Source organism: Columba livia, chromosome 2, assembly GCF_036013475.1.
Source record: "Columba livia isolate bColLiv1 breed racing homer chromosome 2, bColLiv1.pat.W.v2, whole genome shotgun sequence".
Classification (NCBI taxonomy): Eukaryota; Metazoa; Chordata; class Aves; order Columbiformes; family Columbidae; genus Columba; species Columba livia.
The window spans coordinates 131,474,749-131,491,068 of NC_088603.1; the positions used below are offsets into that span (position 1 = coordinate 131,474,749).

General features: G+C 40.6%; 1 protein-coding gene across 3 annotated transcripts in view; it reads left to right on the forward strand.

The window, feature by feature from the left end:
* Window positions 1-12,410: 12,410 nt before the first annotated feature.
* The window catches only part of PKIA (cAMP-dependent protein kinase inhibitor alpha), a 42,895-nt gene continuing 38,985 nt past the window's right edge, over window positions 12,411-16,320 (forward strand). Inside the window, exon 1 of one of the 3 annotated variants that reach the window (XM_065053845.1) lies at window positions 12,411-12,590. The gene's annotated coding sequence lies outside the window, so the exon portion shown is untranslated. Of the gene's footprint in view, window positions 12,591-12,733; window positions 12,845-12,954; window positions 13,189-16,320 lie in introns of those variants that run through there. The other 2 variants (XM_065053846.1, XM_065053844.1) reach the window with 2 other exon arrangements.

Below are 16,320 nucleotides of genomic sequence, written 5' to 3' on the forward strand. Positions count from 1 at the left end.
ACAGCTTAAAAAACAGCACTGTTCTGAGTCTTTATTGCATGTTACTGGCTATCAAAATAGGCTATGACTTTCCTATAAAATCGGGAGGAACAGTACTTCCCAAAGGACTGTTTCCTCTGAACAGTAAAGAAAAAGAGAAATGGGAAAACACAAGCCTGGCTACACAGGAGAATTAATATTTTCAGGGAATGTTCCATACAGCAATAGGGTTTACAAATCATTCACATATACATGCACACAAATATTGCATAATGTTATAATAATTATAGCAAGACTATTTTTTCACTTTCTGCACTATAATTTTCTCAGTTGAAGGTATTCTCTGACAAGGGAAAGATAGAACACCATAACCCTCCCTGGCAACTTGGAGGGAGAAACATCTTAATTAGCTGAAGACATGCTGGCTCCAAGGCCTGTTTTTCATATGCAGGATTAGGATAGAGATCCTTCCATTGTAACCCTCTTATATAAATGTTTCCTTCCCTGAGGCTGTATTCAATTTAGAACTGGAATAATGAAGAGTCATTGGAGGCTTGACAGGGACAGGCACACACAGACAAATTTTTGCTCTGTTATTATTTTATTTTTCATGAAGCTTTGAGAAAACTTAAGAAAAGCTTTAAATTGACACCCAATCATCATATCTACCTAGAATGGCAAGCTGAAGCAGACTTTTTCAGCAGATTCCAAACCTTTTGTAGCTGAACTCTTATCAAAAACCACAGAAGTAATGTTAACACCAGTTACCTTTTACAAAAATATTGATGCAGGCTTGTTTCTGCTTCCTGGGACAGCTGAAATTTCTTTGCCAGTGCTGAAGTGATGCATTTATTTAAAAGAATCTTTGCATTATGGGAGACACTTCGTTAGCAAAAACAACCATTTGAAATGGTAAAGTGAGGACCTTCCTTCTGATTTGCTGTGCCTTGAAATAACAGAATCATATCATGTTTTATCAGTAGTTCCTTACTTTGAATACCATCAGACAATTATCTCGTTCTTAAGATTTACTAACTAAAATTAAAACTCTTCATCCATAATTGGATGATGTAAGCTAAGTAAAATGAAGTAACTTGCCACATATTCAGGTTTGGTTGCTTTTTCCTTAAAATAAAATTGATATAAACCTGTTCCACTACTTAATCATATATTCAAGAGGGGTTCTTGTTCATAGCAAAAGTCTCACCAACAGAGAAATGTTATGTGTGTTGAAAAAAAAGTTACTGCAGGAGCCATAAGATTTAGGTTTCTAGTTGAAGATAATATAAGTTATAATTGTTCCTTCTTTTGCTGAATTGATAGAAGTTTGAGATGAGATTGGTTCAATAGATTATAAATTTCCCCTTAAAAAACCACCTCCCAAAGCTATCAACTCTCTCTCAGAATGCTGTTTGAACAGCTTCGCATGTCATGAGGAACAAGGATTCAACAAAGCTTTTGATAACTTCTCTTTATTTGGAAATTAAGACCAGTTCTACAATATCTCCTTTCATTGCTGCAAAAATAGCAACTGCTGGAAAACTCAAAGAGCAACTCAAGTAGAATTTAGAGTGAAGACAATAAACAAACAAACAAACCAACCAGTCATATTCTGATGAGCACTGGAGTAGGGAAAAACACGGCACACTTAACAGAATATAGAGCAGTTGAGGCACTCAGAATTCTCATTTCGATTTCCAGCTTTGTCATAGACTTCTCATTCGACCTTGGTCAAATTTCAATGTGCTCCAGTTCTACATTTGTAAAGCAGAAATCAAAGATTCCTTTTTTCTATCCCTTTGTTCATCAGTGATTCAGACTATAAGATATCTGACACATACATATACATCTCTATATACATGATAAATACACTTTGTGTAGCTGCATCTGGTGAGTACCACGGTATGCTTTTTAGTGACACCAACATTGTAAGCACCACTTACCTGTTCTCCAGGCTGTAAGACAGAATTACTTCAGGGGGTTTTATGTACTGCACACCAGGGAATGTAATTATAGTTTTGGTTCTACGGATTCAACAGAGACATTGCCTACTCTGAGTTTTAGGCAATATCTTGAAGTCTGCTCAAGAGAGTTCCCTCTCAATGAAGCTTGCAGCAATAATGACAAATCTCTTGGTCTATCAGTTTTGTCTCTTTTAAGATTAAAGGTTCAACTGACCATCTAGCTTAGTGAAGAGTGTTGTAGCTGCAAAATTAACAAAATGACATGATCTGTGCAAAATGTTCACAGGTAACCAGCATTAAACACTTAAGGTACAGAAAAGTTGTTGTTGTTTGTAAGTATTGTAAAGCCCATACTACATCCACATGTTCCATTTTGGATGTAGTTTTAATTTAGAATATGTTTTCTACAAAAATTAAATGGAAGATCATAACCCAGAATCTTTTACAGATATGTGAGATAAAATACACGTAAAAATTGAGAGTTTATTCCACATATAAGGAAAACTTTCAGCTGAAAAGGCCTGTAATATAGTGGCAATATATCTCTCAAATCCATAAAAACTCAGATTCTAGAGCAATCTAAAAAACAAATGGTATCAGCAATCTATGCAGTAGCTGTTTTAAGAAACCAATGGAAGGGAAATTATAGAGGAAAAAAAACCTAGAAGAGAAAAAGATCCTGCTCTGTCCTCCCACCACTCTACCAAAATCTCAGAACCAGTAGCATTTCTTTCTCCTCACCAACTTTAACCTGCTGACTGCACAATCTTGTCCTGTCTTCATTTTTGCGAAGCAATGTTCTTTGTCTCCTCCCACTTCTTATAGGGTGCATTTAAAGTAGCTTTCTTAACTCCTGTCTTTACCTTCCTGGAGTTCCGCCCTTACTCTCCTTCTGTTGTCCTTCTAATATCTCATTTCAGCCACCACTCTATGGTCTCTCTTCAAAACATTTCTAAAATATCTTTGGGTATTTTCTTCCTATTTAACCATGCAAGCAAAAATCTCATTCATGTTCTTATGAATTATCACAATGTTCTTTTTTGGCTTTGGCACGTACCTTACTTGTACAACATCACAAAAAAAAAGTTTCAACAATCAATTTTCTGACCCATCACTTTGATTTCAGTACCTTTTCTGTGCATTCCTATATTTGTGGTTTTACATGCGAAGATTCTACACCTGAGATGGGATGTCTTTGACATGGACAAGTCATTACCATTGCTATTCCCTTTATTTTTATGATGTCTTTAAAAAAAAGAGTACTTAGGCTGCTCCTATGTTATGACTCTTGCATATTTGCAAAGACCAGGACTGAATTACCCAACTGTATCCTACTATCCAGTGTCTTTATTCCTTTGACTCTTGGAAATCAGAAAAATATTTTGTTTTGTGGCTGGTTTTGTACTGTGCCTAGCCTAACCAGATCCTGATCCAGAATCAAAGTTTTTTCTTACTATGGTAATTCAAATTGCAATTTTTATTGAAAATTCTAGCAAAATTCCAATTTCAAAAAGCAGGCAACTTGGATTATGTGTATTAATTATATTCCATTCAAAGACTGATGAAAACTGTAGTTGCTTATGAAATAGAAGTGAATGAAACTGTAACTTTGGTCATCAGCTTCAGAGGTCTGATTTAGCATAACTAGAAGTAAGATACATTTGGCCTTCAAACTGCAAGTCTGAAGATTGTAACTTCAGGTTGTAACTGCAAGTTACAAGTCTGGGCTATTCAGCTGCTTATCCACTTAATCTTTTATTGCCTTGAGATAGCTAGCACACACTGTCGAAAGGCTCTTTTCAGTTGGAGTATGGTCTGCTGCTCCACTGTCATGTAATTTGATACTAGTTCTGAAAGATACTGCCAGTGTGGATATTCAAGACTTATTTTATACAATTTTATCTGTCAGAGTGTACATATCTCTACAAGTACGATAAAATCCCACATATTATAAAATGTCAATGTTCAACATATTGTACAATTTTATTCCCCTGTTTATCACAATAATATCTGAGCTCATTCAAACATCAACTAAATCTTACAAGTTCTTCCCTAGTAATCCTTTTCTTTTTCAGAATGATTTTGTGAAAGTTGCACCTCTCATTCACATCTTGCTGAAGTTCATATTATTTTTCCAGTCTCCTTTTTCTTCACATCCTACAAAACAATATCCCATTAACCTCTTGTTAAGAAGCTCATCTCCAACAATTATTTTTCTTCTATTTCATGATAGCCACAGTTTTTTCTAGGAACATAAACAGACTCAAAGAAATCCACAGTCACAAGAGAAGATAGACTTAAAAGTGGGGTTCTATGAAGGCATTGAGTTTATGAGTGGGCAGGCACAAGAAGCAGTTACAGTATTTTCTAATATGAATTCAGAAATGAAACAGAAAAATTAAAATAAAAAAACACAAGTCAATTACATTTTATGAAATTAGTTTTGGAGGAAAAGATTCACTAGCATTTATATGGAATCACAAAAGTACTTGGTTTGGAAATGAAAATTTTTAAGCAGAAAGCCCCCAAACCCCAGCTGCATTAATCAAAACCACTGATCAACTTCTGGCACAGGACTTATCAGTAATGAATTTGCTTCTTTGACTGTGATGGGAAAAAAAAAAAAATAATGAAATATACACAGCTGTACAACAATGAAAAGATTTCTCAGGAAACTGGCAGAAGTCTTAACCAATGCAAAAATATTACGAAGGAGGATGATCAACCAACTCAAACTCCAAATGTCCAGCGTTGTCCTGACCACACCAAAGTCAGGAAGAATTACACTTGTATGGGAACAGGCAGGACCAGAGACCTAAATGAAAGTTTCAGTAGATGGTACCCAAAGAAACAAATGAGAATTGCAAATGCCTTGAAAACCAGGAGAACTGCATATGTTTAACTGCCACCTACTCAACAACATTTAAAAAACTACAAGCAACCCACAATCTTCTGTTATTTGGAAAACTAAGAATAGCCGTCATCCAAAAATGATTTTTTTTTTAATTCTGAATATTTATTTCTCAAGAATACTCAACAGAAAGGGATACAGAAGGTGAAACGAGAAGAAAAACTAATACACACAGTCAAAACAGGCATTCTTCAGTTTTAGAAATTGCTTTAGACAAAGTTTTAGAGGTGCTGGCATGTTACTGAGAAATCTGCCTAAAACCCGACTCATGATTTGGGATTAGGAAAAGATGTATTTCCTCTGGTCAGACAGGCAGGGTTCTCATCTTTTTTGGCTGGTTTAAGTGTTTTAGCAGTGAATGATAACCTAGATTATACAAGATCACTGTGGCACATTTTTGCTGTCAAATTAATTCTCTGCATCTGCAAAGAAGCCAGGTTTGGGCAGCTGTCAGGATTTTTGCTTCTCTCTTCCCTGTTGTGCACTGCAAGATTTGGTAGTACTTTTTTTTTTAATTAAAGATCTTATCTGTGTTGCAAGATGCTCTTTGCTGCATTGCAAAATGAACATTGGAGCAGACAGTATTTTGGACAAATCTCTTTTTAAATGCTTCTACATAACAATAAGCACCTGGACTCACTCCAGTCTTAGTGGGTTCCTCCACTAAAACAAACAGGTGTAAGGGAAGAAATCTGAAAGAAATTCAGGATTAAAACTTCACAAAATTTTAGGTCTGTATAAATGACAATCAAAAACATATAGACTGTACATTAAATACTAAATATGACTGCAGGCTGAACTCCTAGGAGTCTTAATAAGACAGAAAGGCATCAAACTAAAAATGAAATGTGGACACTGCACACAGATATATACTGAAAATAGCCTAACTATTATAGGTGTTACTCATCACTTTACACCGGACTCTTTTACTCTTGATTATAACTTTACCAGTTTTAACTATTTGATCTATGAATTTCAGAACTGTGCAAGCTTCAAAATGTACTTTAGTGTAATTTTTTTTTTTTTTTTTTTTCACAAAAATTGTCAGGCTAACTCCAAACAAAAAAAAATAAATCTGATGAGCTTTCTTTAGTCCACATGCCTTGCACGAGTAACTGAACTAATCACTCAGATTCAAAGATATTCAAATCCTTAAAGGTCTGAAAACTACATATGCTCAGAGAGAATTGGACAGTTTTAGCAACAACCACTTCTAAGCTCCCACTCTTACATAGCACACTCAAAAGCAGAGTCAGTAGGACTCTTCATTAACTACTTACCTGATACCTGTTCTAGAAACCTGAAGTTGTTGACCCTTTTGTTCTCTGACAGCCAACTCTATCTATCTGGCACTAGACTGCACGGAAGAGGAAGATGCAAATTTCAAATGCAAAGGAGACATGAGCAAGGAAAGGGTTCTGCTAAAAGAAGTACATCAGCTCAGGCTTTTCAGAAAGAGCTGAAGGGATACGGTGAAAAGCCAAAATGACACTTGGAAGTTGTGAAGTGATGAGGAATTGGGCCTAAAATACAGAGTCTCTAATTTCTTCGTTCAACCATATATTATTAGAAAGTGGAAAATCCCACCATCTGGAGAGGAGTTATGATGAATACTTGCAGAAATAATGAAGAATAACTAACATCTGTGGGGACTGGTTTGAGAAACCTGAAGATGGGAATTAGGCTGAAGATCCAAAAGGATGAAAAGAAGGAGTTAGAAGAGGACATGAACAACATATATCAAGATTCCTCAGTTTTTGCTTTTCCACTGTTGACAAATAGCAAAGTACTACATCTCATGTTAATATCATTGAATCATAGAATGGTTTGGGTTGGAATGAATATCATCTAGTTCAACCCCTCTGCCATGGGCAGGGACAACTTTCACTAGGTCACTAGATATCCATTAACATAAGTAAACATACTGAAGACCTATCTAGGTATCAGAACTATCACATGACAGTATTTTTTTCTTTAAAAAGAACAGATGAAAACATGATAACCCTAAGGTGGACAAGTCAAACACTCAGAAAATACTATGTCTAATACGAGAATTGAGAATGCTATTACAATCTTAATTTCTCCACTTATGGCATATGCATTATAACAGCATTACATTCTTATAGGCTATTTTTCTCACGTGGAAGGATGCTTTATATTAAAATGTTAGTAATGTATTTTTAAGCACAGAAAAATGCTACTATGGGACTTTATTCCTACAAGGTTTAGAAAGTGTATAAGCACACAATGAAGCTGATCATGGAAAATGTGTAAACTCAAGCAGGTTAAAGCATTAAGAAAATCAGAGTCCTTTGTACTAAGACAATACTGGAAGCCCCAAGGGGAAAAAAGGAGAACACATCTGTTTCTATTGATGCCAGGAGACTAAGGGCCAGGCTGTACCCCTGCACACACACAACTTCCATTACCTTCAGCTGAAACAAACTGTAACTTAACGTAGAACTGGGACTTGTGCATAAAAATCAAAACATCATAGTAGAGACACAAGTGTAATAAATTATCACCAGTGCATTTTGCAAGTGTCTAACAATGTTGTACAAACTGAAACATTGACTATCCCTGCCTTGAAAACTTGAGTATCCTAGTTCAAGAAAATATGCAACCAGCATTAAGAGGAGGATACTAAGAAACACTGGCAGAGGCACCTGCATCCAGAGTTCGGTTATTCTAAACTGTTTACAACCATACCATATTACTTGAACATTCCTGTTCTGAAGATTAGAAACTAATATACTGAATGTAGAATGACTTGTTTGCTTTTAAATTCATATTATTTTTATAGTCATCAAGTAATTAATTACAATTTACTTAAATAACTATTCCCTCCCAAATAGTTTGTAAACGACCGTAGATATATACCACTATTTTAAATATATTTTCTTGATGATGGTTTTACTTATAAGAAAGTCTATTTGAGTATTGCTGACATTGCAGTTTCTCTTGCAATGTTCTTCTTCACCATCACAGTACTTTTGGGTCACTATTTCTGCCGTACACATTACACCTCATAAATACAAGCAATTGAACAAAATGTGTTCATTTACTTAATTTACTTAAAGGCATATCTATACATAACAAGCTATAGTGGTAATAAAAGAATAAAGAAAGAAAGTAAGGTAATTGAAACAATGGTCATGGAGAGACAGCTTAATCTATTTGCTTTCAAAAAACCTCTGCTGAAACAGTATTTCCAATATCAACACTTTAAAGTAGTGTTTCTTCTTAGTAGGAAGCCTATAGTAATTTTTATTTTGTGCATAATTTTATTTATGGGAGCTGAAGTTATTTCATCTGAATGGTGTCAGAGGGATCAGATGGACATTAACTAATTAGGAGGGATAACCAAGGGTTCTTGTGATGCATTCTTAACATTGCATTTCAACATCAGTAAGGCTGTTTTGATATCCAGTAGGGACTTCACTCACTATATTCACCATGGGAATTGTAAAATAATGTTCAATATCTTACATTGCACTGCTGGTGACATGTGGCAATTGTTTTTTCTGTCATTTTTTTAATGCTTAGGTAAAAGTTTTGCCCAGATCTGTTTTAAAAACTGGCAAAATCTCATAAGAACTCTTTATTCATTGTCTTGCATTTATTAAAATGCACTCTTAAGAAAAACAGAAAACAACTGTTATTAAAGCGTGTGTTAGTACTTAGTTAAATACTAGAAGATTAAAAAAAAAAAAAAGGCACTTAAGGCACTTATGGCAAGCTATGATAAATAAACTCCTTGTAATAAAATTATCTGTGTTCTCCAGGAAATAGCACATTGGCTTGCACCTCAGAGACTCCAAAAACAGAACTTTAGAACATTCAAAAAGAACCTAATGTAGGTAACTGCCATATAAGCAAGTCCATATCAGGTAGGCTATTTATTTAGGCAGAAAAAAGTGGATCGGAGGTCAGAGTTCTTTTTTTTATACTCAGTACAACCAATTTTCCTAGTTCCAGGAATATAAATTTAAAAAAAAAAGCCTATGTGCAGTTGTCCTTGTATCCTGTTATATTCTGGTACTACTTCTGGCTAGGATAGAGTTAATTTTCATCATAATAGCTTGTATGGTGCTATGGTCTGGATTTGTGATCAAAACAGTGTTGATAACACAGGTGTGTTTTACTTACTACTGAGCAGTGCTTGCACAGAGTCAAGGTCTTTTCTGCTTCTCACCCCACCAGCAAGTGGGCTGGGGGTGCACAAGAAATTGAGACACAGTTGGGACAGCTGACCCCACTTGACCAAAGGGATATCACACACCCTATTACTTTGTGGTCAGCAATACAAGCTGAGGAAAGAAGAAGGAAGAGAGGACATTCAGAGTGAGGATGTTTGTCCTCCTAAGTAACCATTACCCATAATGGTGATCTGTTTTCCTGGAGATAGCTGAACATCTGCCTGCTGAGGGGACACAGTGAATTAATCCCTTGATTTACTTTGCTTGTGCATGCAGCTTTTGGTCTACTTATTAAACCATTTTTTATCTCAATCCTTGAGTTCCCACACTTTTACCCTTTCAATTCTCTTACTTATCCCACTGCCAGGGTTTGCGAGTGAGCAGCTGTGTGGGGCTGAGACGCCTACCTGGGCTAAACCACACAACAGTTCTCCACATAATATATTCCTTAATTGGTAAGATGTCTTTTGAATCAGATCCACTTTTACCAACCCTTGTGATCTATGCCATTTTTATCACTGGTACCAAGAAAAGTGGTAAAAAAGCTAAGTCAGCTCCAGGAGATTTATTTTCATTAGGAACTTCCTGAAGATCCTAATGCTCATCAAATTCTTATATACCTTTCAAATAAATATATACTCACATATGTATATGTGAGCAACAGTGTGATGAAGTATTTCCTAGCAGAAGAGCTTCAGAAAGCTCCCATAAGCTATTTAATACCGCTATATGATCTATGGCATATATTTTTGATGCATTAAATGCTGAGGTGAAATTGAAATGAAAAGTAGGCCCATGGGAGTTCACCTTACTCTGCTCTGAACACAGACCAAGAACTCAGAAAGTATACACACATTCCCTAAGTTACAGTGACAATGAAGTCAAACCTAGAAGCAACACATCATGTGATCTTCTTCTGCACATCTCTATTAAAATTCACAACTTAGGTATGCATGCATGCTTGTCCTGTTTACACACTTCCTACAAATTATTCCATGGATGGACTTGATTCTTGCCATTTGTTCTTATTTTTCAAATTAGTGTATGGCTGGCCACATAGGTACTATTTGGCAACTTGATATAAATGTTTGCAAGTCACTGGTTAATCCGAAAGAAGAAATAGCTTTCCCTAAAGCTATTTGTTAATTGTAACACACTGTCTACTGGGAAGTGTCGCTGCAACAAATTCCAGTAGGTAAGCAGAGATGCAGTCAGATCAATGAAATTCCATATCTATAGTAGCCTCAGACAATATGTGATAAGAATACATCTTCCTTTATCAAAACTCATGCCATGGCTAGCTCAGAGTTATCCTATGATCATCTAATAGTTCTGAATTTTTCTTTCTTCTCCTTTGTGATTCCCAGTTGATAAGTTTCTAATGTATAGTCGTTTGGTTTGGTTTTTCCATTAAAACTTCATCCCAGTTCTGTGATTTTACTCCTCATCTGGTTAGCATGTTATTCCAATCCTGTAGATTGATAGTCTTTCTTATTGAAATTTAATTCATTTTTACTTACTTGCCAAGACCACTACTGAAAATGCTAAGTAAAATCAAATCAAAGCCCAATAGAAGAGAGGCTGCCATGGCTCCATTTCCCCAAGTCTAGTTAGTGACAAGTCTGACCACACATTCCTAATAGGCACACACAATAAGCACATGTACACAAATATATATACATATATATATATATATATATATATATAAAAATATGCACATGGCCAACCACACACATCAGCATAAACACAAACATTCAAGCAAACACAGATGGCATGAATGATGTAATCCCGTCCTCCTCTCTGGCATGGGTTGCTGTGACCTGAGGTGTGACTCTTGCTGCTGGCACTTACACCCTGTACACACACACACAGAACAGGGAGTCCTCTCACCCAGTAAAAGAGCTAGAAATAGAGTTTAGTGTGAAAACAGGAGACTGCACAGATCAGGCACAGCGAACAGCCAGACAAGCGTACTGACTAGCAGCCTGTTCACACGGGACTAGCCCTATTTACCTCCTCATTCCACTATTTTCCCACATTTGCTCATCCCCATGTCACCTTGATCCCTTCCTTCCCCCACCTTTGGTTCTTGCCCTAAACGTCCCATAATAAGCCCGTACAATCCCAAAATGCTCTTCCTATAAAGCATACTGCAAGGTGTCCTATACCTCTAGGCAGTAACCCCCTCAACCTGTGAGGCGATGCATAGAGCTTTTTGGTAGACTGCTGGGCCTGAGGCTCCCCTGGGACAGCCCCGAGAGGGCCTGGGCAGGGGCTCCTGTTCTCTGACCCAGTTACTTGGGCTCCCCTGCCTGCCCACGTGCCTGTGGGCTCCTCTGTGTATGTGGAGATGAGCCTTTAATCACCTAACCTAACACACTGTAAACAGAGATTAAATATCACTGTTGAAATGCTGCCAATGCTGCACATTCAGGTTTGCAATGCCAGTCCATAGAAGAGGTTCAAGGCAGGGAGTAAACAAGAGCAGCCCAAAACTAGTGCGACTGTAGGAGTGCACAGGTACAGGGAATCAAATGAAAGACACAGTTAAAAGTCTTACCATAAGCACCATAAAAATAAACACAATGAATTTCCAAAAGGGAACTCAGGCTCAGGATTTTTATCTTGCATCTGAGACACAGAGATCAAGATCCTCAGCTTAAGGAGGTTCCTCTCCCCTTTTCTGCTTTCCTCTGCTACTACAGACAACCTTCCTATCGATACTCAGACCACTGAAGCAGGTCTTGTAATTTCAGACCTCAACAATATGGAAAACATCAGCATTTCCAACTTGTGTCTACTCCAAAACCCTGCTGGGGCACCACTTGGCTACCCAGTGAACAGAGCAGTCACCGCACCTTGGAAACACCTGTGTGCACACATTTGTGTTTTCCTCGGAGCTTGTCTGGCAGGACTTTTCTTCACCAGACACGACCCTCTCTTGCTTGTGAAGTACGAAGCTCTGTCAGACTATGATGATTTGGTGAAGCGTATCTGTTTGAACGGCACTGCCCGGTATTTATGCAGCAACATAGCTGTGCTTGCCCTGCACATGGGATGGGTTCGTGGGATTGTAAACTGTGACAGGAATCCAGCCTTCTTCATGAGCCTGCCAGCTACCCAGCACGTGCACAGCGCTCTGTAAGTAACAAAAATAGACATGCTGCCTACTGGTGGATCTTAAAAATATCAGGACGCCCTTGGTAAGCGAGATGCGTGTGCTGGTGACCTTGAACGCAGTGCCTTTCCTCTGCTCTCCCCTGCCAGCCACAGAGCAAGATCCACTGGCAAAGAAACTCCCACCCCAGAAACAGCTGCATTTTTAGGGGCACAGGCTGCGGAGCGCTTGCGCGCCTTGAGGCCGGGAGGCGAGGGCGAGAGCTGGGCGCCCACGCACAAGCGCAGGGATTACAGCGGATTTTGCTTCAAAACAGAGACGCGCACACACAAAGCTCTCCCGGGGGGAAGCTCTCTCTTGCCTCCAGCCCTGCAGCGCTGCAGGAGCCCTCCCGCCCCCGTTCCTCGCCGCTTAGCCCGGTACGGCCGGGTCGGACACGGCGGGGACGCCCCAGTGCCGGACAAGGGGACGGCGGTTGGACGGAGCCGCGCGCCACCGGCTGTTGGGCGGGAGCGCCGCGCTCCCCACGGCGCGCGGAGGGGACTCCCGAGGCGGGGGGGGCTGGCGCAGGGCGGAGCGGCCCATCCTGCCGCCGTGCCCAGGGAGGGACCCTCGGCCGGCAGCCGCGCCGCCGGGGCACCGTGCCGCCTCTCGCAGACTCCCAGGCAGTAGGGTGCGTGTAGCACCGCGGGAGTGCCAGCCCCTCGGGTGCGGGTGGGGCGCCAGGGCCCCGGGCGGAAAGGCCGTCTCCCCCTCCGCGGCGGGAGCGGAGTGCGGCGGCCCGGGCAGGGGGCGGGGAGGATGACTTCATGCCGCCGGAGCGCCGTGAATTTAGGAGCAGCAGCTGCCGCCGCTGTCGGCGGCGGGATGTGGGGGTGAAGTGACAGCGGGAGCTGCCACCGGCTGAGGGAGGGGCAGCGCCGGGCACCGCTCCGCCGAGCCTAGGGGCTCTAGGCCGCCAAGAGCAGCCGCTGCGGGAGGGAGGGAGGAAGATGCGCTGAGCCGGTCGCTGGAAAGGTGAGCGGGAGCTGCCGGCGGTGTGTGCGGGGGCGGGCAGCGAACGCTGCGGCGCTGCCCGGCTGGGGAGCCACGGCGCTGCCGCTGCGAACCGCCTGCGTCGGCTCACCCAGCTGCCGGTGCCGCTGCCTGCCCGCTGCCAGCACGGCGAAGGCCGGGCCGGCGGCCCGGGGAACAGCCGCTGTGCTGCGTGCGCGCAGGCAGCGTCTGGAGCTGCGCTTGGGCATCCGGCGTCCTTCTCCTTCTTTCTCCCCCGCTTGTTTCCAACAGCAGGCGGGCTGCCCTCTCAGAAGCGCCACAGTGTTGCATTTTATCTTTCATTGCCAAAATGTGCAGTGGCTCGGTGCCAGCGCTCCGCTCAGCAGCCCGGGCTGCTCTCCTCACCCTTGTCCGAAGGGATCCGGTCCCGGGGAGGGGGCATGTTGTGTGTGGCGCATCGCGGGACGGGCGCGGAGGCTCTGCGACAGGTGCAGGGCTGCGCTCTGCGCGCCCCAGCCCCGTGTGCGTTCCTCAAGTGGCGGGGAAGACATCTTGGGGCAGGAAGATTTCAGGGGAACAGAAGCAAAAAGGATGTCCTCTCCTTTACATTCTTGGATTTGGAAGCTGCTTCACAGGAAACTAAAGGGAGTGTAGAAGTTGGAGAAGCAGCCGTTTTACCAAAATGGATTCTGTTGACTTTTTCGGCGACTTCTGTCTGTGTTGGTTTTGTTTGTTTGTTTTCCATTTTTATAATCTAGCCCAAGGTTTGGGACAAACAAAATAACAGCAAAATTCGAATGCCTTTGTTTGCTAAATGGAAGAATTAGTGAGTTGCTCTTCCATCATGTCACCTGTAGAAGTGGAAAAGCAGAAGTACATGCAGCATTGTAGCTTGGCCATTGACATTGCACATTGTTTGTGACACGGACACAGGTCTTAACATTTGATGAAGGGTCTTTCGGAATTGAATAGGAGGGGAAAATCTGCCTGGCCTACATCCCTGCCTGATATGTTAGTGATTTGGAGTTGTTTGGTTTTTTTTTTCTTTGCTTGGCTCTAAAAAAGGTTGCTCTAAAGCAGGCATGTCAATACAGGAGGCTGGGGTTGGCGTGCAGGGGCACGTCATTAGAATGAGCACTATCTGCAGGTAGTAGTGGTTAATGGCTCTATGTGGTTTGGTTTGGAAGTTAAAACAATGATTGTGCCTCTGGGAAGAAAAGGAGAAGGTATTCATCTGTCCTTAAGGAAAAAAAATAAGGAAGCAGGATATTGGAAGCTGAAGGTTATTTTATTCAATGTCTATTTACTTGTGTGTTCATCTTAAAAGATCCTGTTACGTTATGTATTCACAGAGCAGCTCACACAGTTGTGGGATTCCCAGTTGTTGTTGAATCTTCTGGTCATGGTGCTAGAGTGATAGAAGTAATACTTAGAGAGGTAACAGGCAGTTGCTTGGTCTGTTCTTATTATTTCTGGGAAGATGTTTAAATACGTGTATTTGCCTCAGTACTATTGCTGGGTACGCAGAAGGCCAGGGATGGCTACAGGGATTGGAAACGTGTATCAAAGACAATTGAGGCTTCACAAGGCTGGAACAGGGTGACTGGCAAATTGCAGTATCAGGCATCAGTTCAACAGACAAATCTTGGCTTTGAAGCGCAGTCATTAATGATGACCCCATATAAGCTTGTTCCTTTTAAGCATTCCATGATATAACCAATGTATGCATTTCAAGCAAGAAAAAAAACTCTCATTCCATCAAGCCTATGTCTCTCTTTACCAAACATTTACTTTGTTTCTGTAAAACACTTCGGAGTCTGAGTTATGACATCTCTATGTTTTTTTCCTTTCTAGAAAAGAGCATGGCTGGCTGTTTCAGGGGTTGCAATGTTGTAGTCATTTGCTGATTTCTCCTCTAATTGCAAGAAACCATGTAGCCGAGTTCAGATACTTCTCATATTAGCCCACCCATTCTGTATAAAGTAAATTCCTTCACTGAAGAGAGCATTAAGTAATGGTCTCCCATTCTGTTGTTGCAAAAACAGGGTAGTATGAATACTCATTAAGGTTGACACATTGTTAGCGTAGTAAATTTAGCCGTTTGTGCTTCTTGGCAAGCCTAAATAACATTTCAAAACACTATTAGTTAACATTTTTTTAAAACAGTGTGGTGGAGTAGTTGACCAGGAGCCCTACACTATCATAGATGTGAATGTACATCTGATTGCTTTGACTCTGAAACCTTGAATTGCTTTTGTTTTTATCCTATGTGTACTCCAAAGACAGATTGTGTAATCATGTAGAACGCAAGAGTGCATGTGCATGTGTCCACAGAAAAGATGTATATCTAATTATCAGTGTGAATTTAGTTCAATGGTGTAACTGATGTAAATCTGCTTCCTACAGACTTCTCTCACAGGACTCCTCTTCCTGTTACAGTAACTTCCATACCTCTGGCAAGCAAAGAAAAGCATCTTTATTGTGATTAATCTGGGGCAGCAGCCCCACTGACTGTAAGAGCAGCCTAGTTGGCCAGCTGGTTGATGCCAGACAGACTGGGTAGCAGCTGAGATTTAGCTGCCTTTTCCTCAGAGGGTCTGCTATTTTGGAACTCTTCATCTGGGTTAGTTCTTCGAATTTGTAAGAGCTTAATTATCTTTGAGATTTCTAGGCCGCAGTCAGCCTTTGAACCAGCAGGTTCCTTTGACCAGATTTATGAGTAGGGGCCAGATGAATGTGTTTGCATAAGGCTTCTTTCCTTAGGAGAACAAACTGGAAAACCTAGTAACCTTGAATGCACTTGAAATTGCAGAGGTTTGATTTCACTTGTGATCTCTTCCAAGAGCTGAAATTAAACAGTTCAGTTAATACATTTTCTATTATTATGAGAATGTTTAAAGCTGATGTTCTTAAGTGCTGTTCGAACTAACTGAAATAACCACATTCCAGAGCAAGCATGTAATTTTTCAGTTATGTTGTTACTAGGCTTTGAGTTGGATTATTTTCCCCAAATCAAGAATTCCTTAAAGAAAGGCTTGAGCAGGCTGTGAGTGGAGAGATATTATACAATGAATGTAAGGCTATGTACTTTGGCAGGTGCAAAAAATCAGGAGTATTTTAACAATAGTGATACCATTTTTTCTTCTGAAGAAG